At 57.8% G+C, this 17208-nt stretch overlaps 1 pseudogene across 1 annotated transcript; it reads right to left on the reverse strand.

Moving 5' to 3' along the window:
- Positions 1-14151: 14151 nt before the first annotated feature.
- On the reverse strand, positions 14152-16720 carry LOC145340803 (armadillo repeat-containing protein 5-like; annotated as a pseudogene). The gene is made up of 3 exons (XR_013886292.1): positions 16588-16720; positions 14849-15020; positions 14152-14816 (listed from the first exon to the last, which is right to left on the reverse strand). The product of XR_013886292.1 is annotated as an armadillo repeat-containing protein 5-like (transcript).
- Positions 16721-17208: the final 488 nt, after the last annotated feature.

A 17208-nucleotide genomic window follows, 5' to 3' on the forward strand; every position in this document is an offset into this window, starting at 1 on the left:
CTTCCTGACCACCTGCTGCACCTGCAGGCTGGGTTTTTGCGACTCATGCACAAGGACGCCCAGATCCCTCTGCACCGTCGCCTGCTGCAGCTTTTCGCCCCGTAAATAATAATCCCTCCGACTATTATTCCTGCCAAAGTGGATAACCTCACACTTGCCAACTCCATCTGCCAGGTCCTCGCCCACTCGCTCAGCCTGTCCAGATCCCTCCGCAGACCTCCCCACACCCTCCGCGCGATTTGCTTTTCCACTCATCTGCCTGTCGTCAGCCAGTTTCGTCACCCTACACTCGGCCCCCTCCTCCAGACCGTCTATGTACACCGGACATTAGCGTGACTCCATTTGGAATATTGTGCTCAGTTCTGGCCTAAGGATGTGGAGAGAGAGTGCAGAGGAGATCTACCAGGCTGCCGCCTGGTTTTGGAGGGTGAGGAAAGGTTGAGGGAGCTGGGGGCTTTTCTCTTCGGAGTGGAGGAGGAGGAGAGGCGACTTGATAAGTTGGGGGGGAATAGATAGAGTGGACGTGCATTTCCTCGGGTGGATGTGGCAGTTACTAGGGGGCGGGAGGGATGTCCGAGGCAGATTCCTCGCTCAGAGAGTGGTTGGGGTGCGGAATGGACTGGCTGCGGAGTCGGACACTCGAGGAACTTTCAAGCGGTTATTGGATAGGCAGATGGAGCGCACCAGAACGATAGGGAGTGGGGATAGCTCGATCTTGGGTTGGGACGTAGCTGGGCACAACATCCAGGGGCCGACGGGCCTGTACTGTTCGATGTTTCTATCTCCCTTTGTTAACACAGCAATCTCTCTTTGCAAATGCTCTATAGACCGAACCCTAACCAGCGTAGCATTACAACCTGGTTAATAGTTCTTTAGACCACATCTAGAGCAGTGTCTAGCGACCGCCTCACTTCCTGAGTTGTGGGGGGTGGCTCCGTGGTATTATCGCTGGACTATTAATCCCGGAGACTCAGTGTCCTGGGGGTTCGAATCCCACCACGGCAGAAGGTGCAAATTTGAATTCAATCAAATAAAAACTGGGAATTAAGAATCTATTGATGACCCCGTGTCAGAGAAACCCATCTGGTTCATTAAGTTAAAGGCCTCGCCCAACACGCAAGGCCTAAGTTCAAGGCCTCGCCCAACACGCAAGGCCTAAATTCAAGGCCTCGCCTGTCAAACTAGGCTTAACTTAAGGGCCTTGTCTGTCAAGAAAGGCTTAAATTAAAGGCCTCTCCTGATACAAACAAGGCCTAAACTAAAGGCCTCACTGGCTCACAAGGCCTAAATTCAAGGCCACACCTGACACACAAGGCCTAAATTAAAGGCCTCACCCGACAAACAAGGCCTAAACTAGAGGCCTCACATGACATACAAGGCCTAATTTCAAGGCCTCACCTGGCAAGCAAAGCCAAAATTCAAGGCCTGTCCTGTCAAACTAGGATTAAATTAAGGGCTTTGTCTGTCAAGAAAGGCTTAAATTAAAGGCCTCGCCTTCCAAGGCATAAATTCAAGACCTCACCTGACACACAAGGCCGAAATTCAAGGCCTCACCTGTACTGAGGAGATGTAGGTACACAGACTGAAACATCGTACTGAAAGGCCAAACAACAGGATTGCTTTGGTAACAGGCTTCACATATTTGAATCAAAACATGTTCTTGTCTTTAAACCAACCAGTTTATACAAGACATTTGAAAAATAGCAGCCTGTAAGATTTGAATTTGATGTTTTGGTAACCTGAAAACAATTTATTTGATGAGGTGACAGAGATAGGGAGGGGGTGTAGGGGAGCTGGAGGAGGTTACAGAGATAGGGAGGGGGTGTAGGGGACTGGAGGAGGTTACAGAGATAGGGAGGGGGTGTAGGGGATCTGGAGGAGGTTACAGAGATAGGGAGGGGGTGTAGGGGGACTGGAGGAGGTTACAGAGATAGGGAGGGGGTGTAGGGGGGCTGGAGGGGGTTACAGAGATAGGGAGGGGGTGTAGGGGGGCTGGAGGAGGTTACAGAGATAGGGAGGGGGTGTGGGGGCTGGAGGAGGTTACAGAGATAGGGAGGGGGTATAGGGGGGCTGGAGGAGGTTACAGAGATAGGGAGGGGGTGTAGGGGGGGTTTACAGAGATAGGGAGGGGTGTAGGAGGGACTGGAGGAGGTTACAGAGATAGGGAGGGGGTGTAGGGGGGGTTTACAGAGATAGGGAGGGGTGTAGGGGGGCTGGAGGAGGTTACAGAGATAGGGAGGGGGTGCAGGGGGGCTGGAGGGGGTTACAGAGATAGGGAGGGGGTGTAGGGGGCTGGAGGAGGTTACAGAGATAGGGAGGGGGTGTAGGGGGGCTGGAGGAGGTTACAGAGATAGGGAGGGGGTGTAGGGGGCTGGAGGGGGTTACAGAGATAGGGAGGGGGTGTAGGGGGCTGGAGGAGGTTACAGAGATAGGGAGGGGGTGTAGGGGCTGGAGGGGGTTACAGAGATAGGGAGGGGGTGTAGGGGGCTGGAGGAGGTTACAGAGATAGGGAGGGGGTGTAGGGGGCTGGAGGAGGTTACAGAGATAGGGAGGGGGTGTAGGGGGGCTGGAGGAGGTTACAGAGATAGGGAGGGGGTGTAGGGGGCTGGAGGAGGTTACAGAGATAGGGAGGGGGTGCAGGGGGCTGGAGGAGGTTACAGAGATAGGGAGGGGGTGTAGGGGGCTGGAGGAGGTTACAGAGATAGGGAGGGGGTGTAGGGGGCTGGAGGGGGTTACAGAGATAGGGAGGGGGTGTGGGGGGCTCGGGGAGGTTATGGAGATAGGGAGGGTTATAGGGTCGATCCCATTCTCTCCCTGTCTCCCTCTCTGTCTCTCTCTCCCTCTCTCTCTCTCTCTGTCTCAGATCAATCCCAGATGTGATTCAGTCTCTCTGGCTCAGAGTGTGTGTGGCACGAGGAATGATCTCAGAGTGTAGATATTTCCCAGAATCTCTTCCCAGTGCCCGCGCACAGACTGAGGGTGGAACAGAGCAGAGACAGCAACTGAACTGGTCCAGAGAACCCCTCGCCCACCGAGGTCCAAACACAGAACCCCCCCCGACAGAAACCCCAGACATAACAACGCTCGGAGCACATTACAGAGTAACACCGTCTGTCACACAGTTTAACCTTCCACTCACAACTCCATCTGTGAATGGACATCTAACCTACACATCTTTGGACACTAAGGGACAATTTAGCACGGCCAATCCACCCTAACCTACACATCTTTGGGACACTAAGGGACAATTTAGCACGGCCAATCCACCCTAACCTACACATCTTTGGGACACTAAGGGACAATTTAGCATGGCCAATCCACCCTAACCTACACATCTTTGGGACACTAAGGGACAATTTAGCACGGCCAATCCACCCTAACCTACACATCTTTGGACACTAAGGGACAATTTAGCACGGCCAATCCACCCTAACCTACACATCTTTGGACACTAAGGGACAATTTAGCACGGCCAATCCACCCTAACCCACACATCTTTGGACACTAAGGGACAATTTAGCACGGCCAATCCACCCTAACCTACACATCTTTGGACACTAAGGGACAATTTAGCATGGCCAATCCACCCTAACCTACACATCTTTGGGACACTAAGGGACAATTTAGCACGGCCAATCCACCCTAACCTACACATCTTTGGACACTAAGGGACAATTTAGCATGGCCAATCCACCCTAACCTACACATCTTTGGGACACTAAGGGACAATTTAGCACGGCCAATCCACCCTAACCTACACATCTTTGGACACTAAGGGACAATTTAGCACGGCCGATCCACCCTAAGCTGAGTTACGGACAGTTACTCACAGTCAGAGTTACCGTTACACACTCAGAAAGTTACATAGTCGGAAAGTTAGTTCTGTGCAGATTTACAGACAGTTACACTGAATCCAGTGTTTTATCGACTTGGAGAGTGTTAAAGAGTTAAACAGAACGGAACGGAGAGTGGAAACATTCGGGAGAGTTACAGAAGCAGTTTCCTCCCTCTCCAACCCCTCCCTGTCTCTCTCGGTCTCTCTGCCTCCCTCTCTCCATCCCTCTCTCTCTCTCACTCGCTGTCCCTGTCCCTCTCTATCTGTCTCTGTCCCTCTCACTCTCTCTCTATCTTTCTCACTCTGTCTCTATTTCTGTCTCTCTCTGTCTCTCTCTGTCTGTCTCTCTCTCTCTCACTCACTCTGTCTCTCTCTCTGTCTGTCCGTCTGTCCCTCTCTCTCACTCACTCTCACTCTGCCCCTCTCACTCTCTCTCCCCCTGTCTCGGGTCCCTCTCTCTGGTCCCTCTCTCACTCTATCTGTCTCTCTCCCTGCCTCCCTCCCTCTCTCTATCCCTCTCCCTCTCTCTGGTCCCTCTCTCTCTCACTCTATCTGTCTCTCCCTCTCTCTGGTCCCTCTCTCTCTCACTCTATCTGTCTCTCCCTCTCTCTGGTCCCTCTCTCTCTCACTCTATCTGTCTCTCCCTCTCTCTGGTCCCTCTCTCTCTCACTCTATCTGTCTCTCCCTCTCTCTGGTCCCTCTCTCACTCTATCTGTCTCTCTCCCTGCCTCCCTCCCTCTCTCTATCCCTCTCACTCTCTCTGGTCCCTCTCTCTCTCACTCTATCTGTCTCTCCCTCTCTCTGGTCCCTCTCTCACTCTATCTGTCTCTCTCCCTGCCTCCCTCCCTCTCTCTATCCCTCTCACTCTCTCTGGTCCCTCTCTCTCTCACTCTATCTGTCTCTCCCTCTCTCTGGTCCCTCTCTCTCTCTCACTCTATCTGTCTCTCCCTCTCTCTGGTCCCTCTCTCTCTCTCACTCTATCTGTCTCTCCCTCTCTCTGGTCCCTCTCTCACTCTATGTGTCTCTCCCTCTCTCTGGTCCCTCTCTCTCTCTCACTCTATGTGTCTCTCCCTCTCTCTGGTCCCTCTCTCTCTCTCACTCTATCTGTCTCTCCCTCTCTCTGGTCCCTCTCTCTCTCTCTCACTCTATCTGTCTCTCCCTCTCTCTGGTCCCTCTCTCTCTCACTCTATCTGTCTCTCCCTCTCTCTGGTCCCTCTCTCTCTCTCACTCTATCTGTCTCTCCCTCTCTCTCTCACTCTATCTGTCTCTCCCTCTCTCTATCTGTCTCTCCCTCTCTCTGGTCCCTCTCTCTCTCTCTCACTCTATCTGTCTCTCTCCCTGCCTCCCTCACTCCGTGCCCCCCCCCTCTCTCTCTCTCTCTCTCTCTCGTAAAGTTTGTGTGTGGATTTACGAGCGAGGCTGACATTAACACCGCGACAAAGCTACGAGCGAACATCCCTCAGTTGCCACGGTCGGGGTTACGCCGAGGGAGAACCTCGCGATCCGCCCTCCCGTCTTTCGGTTCTGCGGGGAGGAAACCCACGCAGACACGGGGAGAATGTGCAGCCTCCTGCGCAGACAGGAGCGAAACGGGGTTGCTCCCTGAGGCAGGAGCGCTGACCCTCTGCGCTGCCGCTCGCTTACCCAAATCTTCCATCATCTGTGAAGCCTGAGCCTTTTCCTCCGCCGCTCTCTCTCTCTGTGTGTGTGTGTGTGTGTGTGTGTGCCCCTCTCCAGGAGGGGAACTCAGGACAGGGCAGCCTCCCCAGGTCCCTGTGTAACGGGCAGACACTTGGAGCCCTGTTGCAGTCCAGAAAGGTCGCCAAAAACTATGAGTGGGTAGCGGGGAGGTGGTGGTGGTGGAAGAGGAGGAGAAACGGTGACGGATACAGAGATCCATTTCCATGTAAGGCAATGCAATTCCAAAATTCCTGACAGGGAGAGAGAGAGAGAGAGAGAGAGGGAAGGGGAAAGAGAGAGAGAGAGAGAGAGCAAGAGGGAAAAAAAAAGTGTGCAACATCACACAAGCAGACAAAAATGCTTTAGATTTTAAAAACAGCTACACACACACACTCCCAGACACATTCCTAAGCACCTCTGGAAGGGTAGATGGAAGCAGGAATGCTCATCCGCTTCCCAAAAACAGGAAATGCCAGGAGAAGTGTGGGAAAATAATATATAAAAAAAATTTGCAGATTGGAGGAACAGGCAGAGAGAGAGAGAGAGACAGAGAGAGACAGAGACAGGGCAACGTTACTCCCAAAGCAACTCAGGAAGTTTCACCAACACGACTGCAGCTAAAACTTTACTTGGTGGCGGGCAGGGCAGAGGGGGGCTGTGCGCTGGATCTAACCCCGTGCTGTCCCTGTCCTGGGATGGGGGGGACAGTGTAGAGGGAGCTTTACTCTGTATCTAACCCCGTGCTGTCCCTGTCCTGGGAGTGTTTGATGGGGGGACAGTGTAGAGGGAGCTTTACTCTGTATCTAACCCCGTGCTGTACCTGTCCTGGGAGTGTTTGATGGGGGGACAGTGTAGAGGGAGCTTTACTCTGTATCTAACCCCGTGCTGTACCTGTCCTGGGAGTGTTTGATGGGGGGACAGTGTAGAGGGAGCTTTACTCTGTATCTAACCCCGTGCTGTCCCTGTCCTGGGAGTGTTTGATGGGGGGGACAGTGTAGAGGGAGCTTTACTCTGTATCTAACCCCGTGCTGTACCTGTCCTGGGAGTGTTTGATGGGGGGACAGTGTAGAGGGAGCTTTACTCTGTATCTAACCCTGTGCTGTACCTGTCCTGGGATGGGGGGACAGTGTAGAGGGAGCTTTACTCTGTATCTAACCCCGTGCTGTACCTGTCCTGGGAGTGTTTGATGGGGGGACAGTGTAGAGGGAGCTTTACTCTGTATCTAACCCCGTGCTGTACCTGTCCTGGGAGTGTTTGATTGGGGGACAGTGTAGAGGGAGCTTTACTCTGTATCTAACCCCGTGCTGTACCTGTCCTGGGAGTGTTTGATGAGGGACAGTGCAGAGGGAGCTTTACTCTGTATCTAACCCCGTGCTGTACCTGTCCTGGGAGTGTTTGATGGGGGGACAGTGCAGAGGGAGCTTTACTCTGTATCTAACCCCGTGCTGTACCTGTCCTGGGAGTGTTTGATGGGGGGACAGTGTCGAGGGAGCTTTACTCTGTATCTAACCCCGTGCTGTACCTGTCCTGGGAGTGTTTGATGGGGGGGACAGTGTAGAGGGAGCTTTACTCTGTATCTAACCCTGTGCTGTACCTGTCCTGGGAGTGTTTGATGGGGACAGTGTAGAGGGAGCTTTACTCTGTATCTAACCCCGTGCTGTACCTGTCCTGGGAGTGTTTGATGGGGGAACAGTGTAGAGGGAGCTTTACTCTGTATCTAACCCCGTGCTGTACCTGTCCTGGGAGTGTTTGATGGGGGGGACAGTGTAGAGAGAGCTTTACTCTGTTCTGGAGAGTTGTGTCTGTTCTATAATTTTCCATGTGCGTTGAGACAGATCCCTCAGAGAAATAATTGAACAAAGATGTTTGTGAATTCTAGAGACCATCACCAAATCGTATAAAGCATTAGGGAATGGAATAAAACTTGGAGAACAGTACAGTGTATCTAACGCACTGTGACACCCGGTCCCAGAGTGGGGGAAAGGACAGTGTATCTAACGCACTGTCACACCCGGTCCCAGAGTGGGCGAAAGGACAGTGTATCTAACGCACTGTGACACCCGGTCCCAGAGTGGGGGAAAGGACAGTGTATCTAACGCACTGTGACACCCGGTCCCAGAGTGGGGGAAAGGACAGTGTATCTAACGCACTGTGACACCCGGTCCCAGAGAGGGGGAAAGGACAGTGTATCTAACGCACTGTGACACCCGGTCCCAGAGAGGGGGAAAGGACAGTGTATCTAACGCACTGTGACACCCGGTCCCAGAGTGGGGGAAAGGACAGTGTATCTAACGCACTGTGACACCTGGTCCCAGAGTGGGGGGAAAGGACAGTGTATCTAACGCACTGTGATACCCGGTCCCAGAGAGGGGGAAAGGACAGGGTATCTAACGCACTGTGACACCCGGTCCCAGAGAGGGGGAAAGGACAGTGTATCTAACGCACTGTGACACCCGGTCCCAGAGAGGGGGAAAGGACAGTGTATCTAACGCACTGTGATACCCGGTCCCAGAGAGGGGGAAAGGACAGGGTATCTAACGCACTGTGACACCCGGTCCCAGAGAGGGGGAAAGGACAGTGTATCTAACGCACTGTGACACCCGGTCCCAGAGTGGGGGAAAGGACAGTGTATCTAACACACTGTGACACCCGGTCCCAGAGTGGGGGAAAGGACAGTATATCTAATACACTGTGACACCCGGTCCCAGAGTGGGGGAAAGGACAGTGTATCTAACGCACTGTGACACCCGGTCCCAGAGAGGGGGAAAGGACAGTGTATCTAACGCACTGTGACACCCGGTCCCAGAGTGGGGGAAAGGACAGTGTATCTAACGCACTGTGACACCCGGTCCCAGAGTGGGGGAAAGGACAGTGTATCTAACGCACTGTGACACCCGGTCCCAGAGTGGGGGAAAGGACAGTGTATCTAACGCACTGTGACACCCGGTCCCAGAGAGGGGGAAAGGACAGTGTATCTAACACACTGTGATACCCGGTCCCAGAGTGGGGGAAAGGACAGTATATCTAATACACTGGGACACCCGGTCCCAGAGTGGGGGAAAGGACAGTGTATCTAACGCACTGTGACACCCGGTCCCAGAGTGGGGGAAAGGACAGTGTATCTAATACACTGTGACACCCGGTCCCAGAGAGGGGGAAAGGACAGTGTATCTAACACACTGTGACACCCGGTCCCAGAGAGGGGGAAAGGACAGTGTATCTAACGCACTGTGACACCCGGTCCCAGAGAGGGGGAAAGGACAGTGTATCTAATACACTGTGATACCCGGTCCCAGAGAGGGGGAAAGGACAGTGTATCTAACGCACTGTGACACCCGGTCCCAGAGAGGGGGAAAGGACAGTGTATCTAACGCACTGTGACACCCGGTCCCAGAGAGGGGGAAAGGACAGTGTATCTAACGCACTGTGACACCCGGTCCCAGAGTGGGGGAAAGGACAGTGTATCTAACGCACTGTGACACCCGGTCCCAGAGAGGGGGAAAGGACAGTGTATCTAACGCACTGTGACACCCGGTCCCAGAGTGGGGGAAAGGACAGTGTATCTAACGCACTGTGACACCCGGTCCCAGAGAGGGGGGAAAGGACAGTGTATCTAACGCACTGTGACACCCGGTCCCAGAGTGGGCGAAAGGACAGTGTATCTAACGCACTGTGACACCCGGTCCCAGAGTGGGGGAAAGGACAGTGTATCTAACGCACTGTGACACCCGGTCCCAGAGAGGGGGAAAGGACAGTGTATCTAACGCACTGTGACACCCGGTCCCAGAGTGGGGGAAAGGACAGTGTATCTAACGCACTGTGACACCCGGTCCCAGAGAGGGGGAAAGGACAGTGTATCTAACGCACTGTGATACCCGGTCCCAGAGTGGGGGAAAGGACAGTGTATCTAACGCACTGTGACACCCGGTCCCAGAGTGGGGGAAAGGACAGTGTATCTAACGCACTGTGACACCCGGTCCCAGAGAGGGGGGAAAGGACAGTGTATCTAACGCACTGTGACACCCGGTCCCAGAGTGGGGGAAAGGACAGTGTATCTAACGCACTGTGACACCCGGTCCCAGAGTGGGCGAAAGGACAGTGTATCTAACGCACTGTGACACCCGGTCCCAGAGAGGGGGAAAGGACAGTGTATCTAACGCACTGTGACACCCGGTCCCAGAGAGGGGGAAAGGACAGTGTATCTAACGCACTGTGACACCCGGTCCCAGAGTGGGGGAAAGGACAGTGTATCTAATACACTGTGATACCCGGTCCCAGAGTGGGGGAAAGGACAGTGTATCTAACGCACTGTGACACCCGGTCCCAGAGAGGGGGAAAGGACAGTGTATCTAACGCACTGTAACACCCGGTCCCAGAGTGGGGGAAAGGACAGTGTATCTAACGCACTGTGACACCCGGTCCCAGAGTGGGGGAAAGGACAGTGTATCTAACGCACTGTAACACCCGGTCCCAGAGTGGGGGAAAGGACAGTGTATCTAACGCACTGTGACACCCGGTCCCAGAGTGGGGGAAAGGACAGTGTATCTAACGCACTGTGACACCCGGTCCCAGAGAGGGGGGAAAGGACAGTGTATCTAACGCACTGTGACACCCGGTCCCAGAGTGGGCGAAAGGACAGTGTATCTAACGCACTGTGACACCCGGTCCCAGAGTGGGGGAAAGGACAGTGTATCTAACGCACTGTGACACCCGGTCCCAGAGAGGGGGAAAGGACAGTGTATCTAACGCACTGTGACACCCGGTCCCAGAGGGGGAAAGGACAGTGTATCTAACGCACTGTGACACCCGGTCCCAGAGGGGGAAAGGACAGTGTATCTAACGCACTGTGACACCCGGTCCCAGAGTGGGGGAAAGGACAGTGTATCTAACGCACTGTGACACCCGGTCCCAGAGAGGGGGGAAAGGACAGTGTATCTAACGCACTGTGACACCCGGTCCCAGAGTGGGCGAAAGGACAGTGTATCTAACGCACTGTGACACCCGGTCCCAGAGTGGGGGAAAGGACAGTGTATCTAACGCACTGTGACACCCGGTCCCAGAGAGGGGGAAAGGACAGTGTATCTAACGCACTGTGACACCCGGTCCCAGAGAGGGGGAAAGGACAGTGTATCTAACGCACTGTGACACCCGGTCCCAGAGTGGGGGAAAGGACAGTGTATCTAACGCACTGTGACACCCGGTTCCAGAGTGGGGGAAAGGACAGTGTATCTAACGCACTGTGACACCCGGTCCCAGAGAGGGGGAAAGGACAGTGTATCTAACGCACTGTGACACCCGGTCCCAGAGTGGGGGAAAGGACAGTGTATCTAACGCACTGTGACACCCGGTCCCAGAGTGGGGGAAAGGACAGTGTATCTAACGCACTGTGACACCCGGTCCCAGAGTGGGGGGAAAGGACAGTGTATCTAACGCACTGTGACACCCGGTCCCAGAGTGGAGGAAAGGACAGTGTATCTAACGCACTGTGACACCCGGTCCCAGAGTGGGGGAAAGGACAGTGTATCTAACGCACTGTGACACCCGGTCCCAGAGTGGGGGAAAGGACAGTGTATCTAACGCACTGTGATACCCGGTCCCAGAGTGGGGGAAAGGACAGTGTATCTAACGCACTGTGACACCCGGTCCCAGAGTGGGGGAAAGGACAGTGTATCTAACGCACTGTGATACCCGGTCCCAGAGAGGGGGAAAGGACAGTGTATCTAACGCACTGTGACACCCGGTCCCAGAGTGGGCGAAAGGACAGTGTATCTAACGCACTGTGACACCCGGTCCCAGAGTGGGGGAAAGGACAGTGTATCTAACGCACTGTGATACCCGGTCCCAGAGAGGGGGAAAGGACAGTGTATCTAACGCACTGTGACACCCGGTCCCAGAGAGGGGGAAAGGACAGTGTATCTAACGCACTGTGACACCCGGTCCCAGAGTGGGGGAAAGGACAGTGTATCTAACGCACTGTGACACCCGGTCCCAGAGAGGGGGAAAGGACAGTGTATCTAACGCACTGTGATACCCGGTCCCAGAGTGGGGGAAAGGACAGTGTATCTAACGCACTGTGACACCCGGTCCCAGAGTGGGGGAAAGGACAGTGTATCTAACACACTGTGACACCCGGTCCCAGAGTGGGGGAAAGGACAGTGTATCTAACGCACTGTGACACCCGGTCCCAGAGAGGGGGAAAGGACAGTGTATCTAACGCACTGTGATACCCGGTCCCAGAGTGGGGGAAAGGACAGTGTATCTAACGCACTGTGACACCCGGTCCCAGAGTGGGGGAAAGGACAGTGTATCTAACGCAGTGTGACACCCGGTCCCAGAGTGGGGGAAAGGACAGTGTATCTAATGCACTGTGACACCCGGTCCTAGAGTGGGGGAAAGGACAGTATCTCCGAGTTGCCCTCCCAGATGCTTTGTGGGAAATGAAAGTTGAGACTGCGATGCCCGCATTCAGTCAATAACTCATTTTATTTTCATTCTGAAACAGCGTTACATAATTAGAGTGAATCATTTCTATCTGCTTTTAATTTCAGTACAGTATTTACAATGTTAGGTTGGGGGTCTCCCCGATTCCCCTCCCTCTCCTGGGCAGGAGAATTAACCCCCCGTCTCTCGGAGGTACAGACACCGCCCCCCCCCCCCAAGGTGAGTTATCAGTTCACACTGCAGCGGCACTGCACGCAGTCTGTCCCCCTTCCTGCTTTCCGTTGCTGCACTCGCTCACCTTCCCCCTCCGACCCCTCCCTTCCACACCCCCTCCCTCCCTCCCTCAGCCCCATCGACTTCTGCGGCTGACACTTATCTGTGACCCCGGTTGGAACTGCTCTCTCTGACACTCGCACTCTCTCCCGTCCTCCGCACACGCGCACGCTCGCACTCTCTCCCGTCCTCCGCACACGCGCACGCTCGCACTCTCTCCCATCCTCCGCACACGCGCACGCTCGCACTCTCTCCCGTCCTCCGCACACGCGCACGCTCGCACTCTCTCCCATCCTCCGCACACGCGCACGCTCGCACTCTCTCCCGTCCTCCGCACACGCGCACGCTCGCACTCTCTCCCGTCCTCCGCGCACGCTCGCACTCTCTCCCGTCCTCCGCACACGCGCACGCTCGCACACTCTCCCGTCCTCCACACACGCGCACGCTCGCACTCTCTCCCGTCCTCCGCACACGCGCACGCTCGCACTCTCTCCCGTCCTCCGCACACGCGCACGCCCGCACTCTCTCCCGTCCTCCGCACACGCGCACGCCCGCACTCTCTCCCGTCCTCCGCACACGCGCACGCCCGCACTCTCTCCCGTCTTCCGCACACGCGCACGCTCGCACTCTCTCCCGTCCTCCGCACACGCGCACACCCGCACTCTCTCCCGTCCTCCGCACACGCGCACGCCCGCACTCTCTCCCGTCCTCCGCACACGCGCACGCCCGCACTCTCTCCCGTCCTCCGCACACGCGCACGCTCGCACTCTCTCCCGTCCTCCGCACACGCGCACGCTCGCACTCTCTCCCGTCCTCCGCACACGCGCACGCTCGCACTCTCTCCCGTCCTCCGCACACGCGCACGCTCGCACTCTCTCCCATCCTCCGCACACGCGCACACACACGCTCTCTCCCGTCCTCCGCACACGCGCACACACACGCTCTCTCCCGTCCTCCACATATGCGCGCACACAAGCTCTCTCCCGTCCTCCACATATGCGCGCACACAAGCTCTCTCCCGTCCTCCACATATGCGCGCACACACGCTCTCTCCCGTCCCCCGCGCACGCTCACTCACTCCCGTCCTCCGCACACGCTCACACACTCTGTCCCCCGTCCTCCGCGCACGCTCACACTCTCCCGTCCTCCGCACACACGCACACTCTCTCCCATCCTCCGCACACGCTCACACTCTCCCATCCGCCGCACACGCTCACACTCTCTCCTGTCCTCCGCACACGCGCACACTCTCTCCCATCCTCCGCACACGCGCACACTCTCTCCCATCCTCCGCACACGCTCACACTCTCTCCTGTCCTCCGCACACGCGCACACTCTCTCCCATCCTCCGCACACGCTCACACTCTCTCCTGTCCTCCGCACACGCTCACACTCTCTCCTGTCCTCCGCACACGCTCACACTCTCTCCCATCCTCCGCACATGCGCACACTCTCTCCCGTCCTCCGCACACGCGCACACCCTCTCCCGTCCTTTGCGCACACACACTCTTGTCCCCCGCACACACAGACACTCATCCTCTGCGCACACACTCTCTTCACTACTCCCCAGAGAAACCTTCAAGCCCTCACTGCCACCCACGCGTGGCAGTCCCACCCACCCCAAAACCCTCCAATCACAGCGACTGGCGGGTAAGCAAACGGCTCCTTTAATTAAATAATTAACAGAGAAACTGAACCTAAGAAACTCGACTCGATTGTCCGCGTGCCGTCGGGACCATCTCTCGCTCTCACACTCTCTCTCCTTCCCATCCTCTTGCTCCACCCGGTGCTCGTCTGGGTGTGGCGCAGCCTGGCCGCAACTCCCCCCCCCCCCCCCCCCCACTCCTGCTCCAGGAGTGCCCAGGAACAGGGCAGATAAACCACCACCCCCCTGCCCCACCCCCCCCCGCCCCACCCCCACCTCACACGTACTCCAGCAGCAGGGCGCGCAGGGTGGGCAGCAGGTCCCCCCGCTCCCCGCCGCCATCTCCCGCCGCCATCTCCCGCCAGGCCCGGGCCCGCTCCCGGGGCCCCATGGGGGCCTCCAGGAGGCCGCGCAGGCAGAGGGCCCGCAGCCCCGGCAGGTGGTGGCGCCGGGCGAAGCGGGAGAGGGCGGGCAGGCGGCGAGGGGGCAGCGCCCGTAGGCGGCGCGCTCCAGGGCGGGGGTCAGGTCGGCCAGCAGGTACTGGCCGGAGGCCGCCAGGGCGCGGCCCAGCAGGGAGTCCTCGAACCAGTCCTCCTCCCCCTCCTCCTCCTCCTCCCCCTTCTCCCCCCGCTGCCCCTTTTCTACCTCCCCCAGCCGGGCGCAGCCCAAGGCCGCGCGGCAGCCGTGCAAGTGGTGGAGCAGCACCTCCGCCTCCTCGGCCCCCAGCGCCCCCCCCAGGGGCACCTCGCTCTGCCGCGACTCCAGGTAGCCCCCGCCCAGCATGGCGCGGAACACCTCCGAGGCCCGGGTCAGGTGGGCGCGGCTGGCCGGCAGGCGGGCCCCCCCCTCCAGGGCCAGGCGCAGGTCGGCCGCCCCCCGGCCCACCAGCTCCCGGTAGGGGCAGCGAGGGGGCGGGGGGGGGGCGTCGGCGGCACGGCCCTCCTCCCCCCCTCCTCCTCCTCCTCCTCCTCCACCTCCGGCCCGGCCCGCTCGGGGTCCGGCCCCTCCCCGGGGGCCCCCACCAGGCAGGCCAGGCCGTCGGCTGCCCCGAAGCTGGCCAGCTGGTCCTCGCTGCCCAGCAAGGTCTCCAGCAGGAGGTGAAGCCCGCCGTGGTCGAGCAGCAGTTTGCGGCGGAGAGATTCGTTCCTGTAAAACGGAGCCGGGGGGTGGGGGGGAGAGACAGAAAGGGGGGGGGAGAGACAGAAAGGGGGGGGGGAGAGACAGAAAGGGGGGGGGGAGAGACAGAAAGGGGGGGGGGAGAGACAGAAAGGGGGGGGGGGAGAGACAGAAAGGGGGGGGGAGAGACAGAAAGGGGGGGGGGAGAGACAGAAAGGGGGGGGGGAGAGACAGAAAGGGGGGGGGGAGAGACAGAAAGGGGGGGGGGAGAGACAGAAAGGGGGGGGGGGAGAGACAGAAAGGGGGGGGGGGGAAGAGACAGAAAGGGGGGGGGGAGAGACAGAAAGGGGGGGGGGGAGAGACAGAAAGGGGGGGGGGGAGAGACAGAAAGGGGGGGGGGGAGAGACAGAAAGGGGGGGGGGGGAGAGACAGAAAGGGGGGGGGGGAGAGACAGAAAGGGGGGGGGGAGAGACAGAAAGGGGGGGGGGGAGAGACAGAAAGGGGGGGGGGAGAGACAGAAGGGGGGGGGGAAGAGAGACAGAAAGGGGGGGGGGGAAGAGAGACAGAAAGGGGGGGGGGGAAGAGAGACAGAAAGGGGGGGGGGAAGAGAGACAGAAAGGGGGGGGGGAAGAGAGACAGAAAGGGGGGGGGGGAAGAGAGACAGAAAGGGGGGGGGGGGAAGAGAGACAGAAAGGGGGGGGGGGAAGAGAGACAGAAAGGGGGGGGGGGAAGAGAGACAGAAAGGGGGGGGGGGAAGAGAGACAGAAAGGGGGGGGGAAGAGAGACAGAAAGGTGGGGGGGGAAGAGAGACAGAAAGGGGGGGGGGGGAAGAGAGACAGAAAGGGGGGGGGGGGAGAGAGACAGAAAGGGGGGGGGGGGGGGAGAGAGACAGAAAGGGGGGGGGGGGGAGAGAGACAGAAAGGGGGGGGGGGGAGAGAGACAGAAAGGGGGGGGGGAGAGAGACAGAAAGGGGGGGGGGGAGAGACAGAGAAAATAAATAAACCATTAACACCATCAGACACAGGAGCAGAACGAGGCCACTCAGCCCATCTGCTCCCCCATTCTATCACGGCTGATATTTTTCTCCTCCCCTGTTCTCCTGCCCTTTTCCTCCCCGATCCCCTTATTAATCAGGAACCGATCTATCTCTGTCTTAAAGACACTCAGTGACCCCGGCCTCCTCTGGGGGCAAAGAGTCCCCCACATTCCCCACTCTCTGGGTGAAGAAATCCCTTCCCCATCTCTGTCCCTTTACCCTGAGGTTGTGCCCTCTCAGGTTCCAGTTTTTCCCACTGGTGGAAACATCCTCTCCCACGTCCCACTCTATCCTCGCAATAAGTTTCAATAAGATCCCCCCCAACCTTCTAAACTCCCAACGAGACCCAGAGTCCTCAACCCGTTCCCCACGGGACAAGCTCTTCATCCCAGGGATTGTTCACATGAACAGGAGCCGGGGTGTGGGCGACTGGGGGGCGGGGATTTTCACAGTAACTTCATTGCAGTGTTAATGTAAGCCTTACCTATGACACTAATAAATAAATTTTGAGGGGAGGGGAGGGGAGGGGGAGGGGGAGGGGGAGGGGGCTCCCACACTTACCGGCACAGCAGGGGCACAGCGATGGCGCAGGCCTCCCGGTCAGAGAGAGAGCCGGACAGCAGGAGGTGCGTCAGGGTCCCCGCACCAAACGGTGACTCAGCCTGAACACTCATATTCCTCAGGAGAATCTCACCTACACGGGGCAGAGAGACAGAGAGAGAGAGAGTGAGAGAGAGAGAGAGTGAGGGGGTGGGGGGGGGGGGAGAGAGAGAGCGAGAGAGCGGGGGGAGGGGGGTGTACGGGGGGTGGGGGAGAGAGACAGAGCGGGGGATGTACCGGGGGGAGAGAGAGAGAGAGAGAGCGCAAGTGGGGGTGTACAGGGCGGGGGGGAGAGAGAGCAGGGGAGGGGGGTGTACGGGGGGGGGGGGGGAGAGAGAGCGGGGGGGGTACAGGACAGAGAATTGGGGGGACAGTGGGGGGAGGGGGTGTGTATGGAGGGGGGGAAGAGGCGAGAGAAGGGGGGAGGAGCCGAGAGAAGGGGGGGAGGAGCCGAGAGAAGGGGGGAGGAGCCGAGAGAAGGGGGGGAGGAGCCGAGAGAAGGGGGGGAGGAGCCGAGAGAAGGGGGGGAGGAGCCGAGAGAAGGGGGGGAGGAGCCGAGAGAAGGGGGGGAGGAGCCGAGAG

Source organism: Carcharhinus amblyrhynchos, unplaced genomic scaffold, assembly GCF_965287045.1.
Source record: "Carcharhinus amblyrhynchos unplaced genomic scaffold, sCarAmb.v2.hapA chromosome_1445, whole genome shotgun sequence".
NCBI lineage: Eukaryota > Metazoa > Chordata > Chondrichthyes > Carcharhiniformes > Carcharhinidae > Carcharhinus > Carcharhinus amblyrhynchos.